The sequence below is a fragment of the Arachis hypogaea genome, chromosome 5 (assembly GCF_003086295.3).
Source record: "Arachis hypogaea cultivar Tifrunner chromosome 5, arahy.Tifrunner.gnm2.J5K5, whole genome shotgun sequence".
Classification (NCBI taxonomy): Eukaryota; Viridiplantae; Streptophyta; class Magnoliopsida; order Fabales; family Fabaceae; genus Arachis; species Arachis hypogaea.
In genome coordinates this window covers 55,380,120-55,381,344 of record NC_092040.1, presented here as the reverse complement: position 1 = coordinate 55,381,344, position 1,225 = coordinate 55,380,120, and the positions used below count along the sequence as shown (strand labels likewise).

The following is a 1,225-nucleotide window of genomic DNA, read 5'->3' as shown; positions in this document are numbered from 1 at the left end:
TCATCCCTTTTTCAAAATTCTTTTTAATTAACTAATTGTTTTAAAATTTAATTTTAATTCTATCTCACCTTTAATTTTTGAAAATCACTAACTACTTTTTCAAAATTTATTTTCGGAATTCCTTCCCTCTCCTCTTCTTCTATTTATTTATTTATTCACTAACACTTCTCTTCATTTCAAATCACTGCCTCTATCCTCACCCTTGTGTTTGGATTCTCCATTCTTCTTCACTCTTATTCCCTTTCTTTTTCTACTAATAATAAGGAACCTCTTTACTGTGACATAGAGGATTCCTCTTCTTTTTCTGTTCTCTTCTCTTTCATATGAGCAGGAACAAGGAAAAAGGCATTCTTGTTGAAGCTGATCCAGAACCTGAAAGGACTCTGAAGAGGAAACTAAGAGAAGCTAAATTACAACAATCCAGAGACAATCTTGCTGAAATTTTCGAACAAGAAAAGGAGATGGCAGCCGAACCCAACAACAATAATGCAAGAAGGATGCTTGGTGATTATACTACACCTACTTCCAAGTTTGATGGAAGAAGCATCTCAATTCCTGCCATTGGAGCAAACAATTTTGAGCTGAAACCTCGACTAGTTGCTCTAATGCAATAAAACTGCAAGTTTCATGGACTTCCATCAGAAGATCCCTATCAGTTTTTAACTGAGTTCTTGCAGATCTGTGAGACTATAAAGACGAATGGAGTAGATCCTGAAGTCTAGAGGCTCATGCTTTTCCCTTTTGCTGTAAGAGACAGAGCTAGAACATGGTTGGATTCTCAACCTAAGGATAGCTTAGACTCCTGGGATAAGCTGGTCACGGCCTTCTTGGCTAAATTCTTTCCTCCTCAAAAGCTGAGCAAGCTTAGATTGGATGTTCAGACATTCAAACAAAAAGATGGTGAATTCCTCTATGAAGCTTGGGAAAGATACAAGCAGATGACCAAAAGGTGTCCTTCTGACATGCTTTCAGAATGGACCATTCTGGATATATTCAATTATGGTCTGTCTGAGTTCTCTAGGATGTCACTGGACCATTCTGCAGGTGGATCCATTCACCTAAAGAAAATGCCTGCAAAAGCTCAAGAACTTATTGACCAAAAGGCTGACAAAGGACTGCTGATGCTGTTGGATTCTGACTTCCTTTCACTTGAAATGGATTTTCTGGAGCTACAGAACTCCAAATGGCGCGCTTGCAACGGCGTTGGAAAGTAGACATCCAGAGC

The 1,225-nt window shown here is 38.7% G+C and overlaps 1 non-coding gene across 1 annotated transcript; it reads right to left on the bottom strand.

The window, feature by feature from the left end:
• Positions 1-860: 860 nt before the first annotated feature.
• Positions 861-968, bottom strand: LOC112804135 (small nucleolar RNA R71). The gene has a single exon (XR_003202755.1). It is a non-coding gene; the product is annotated as a small nucleolar RNA R71 (small nucleolar RNA).
• Between the last annotated feature and the right edge of the window lie 257 nt (positions 969-1,225).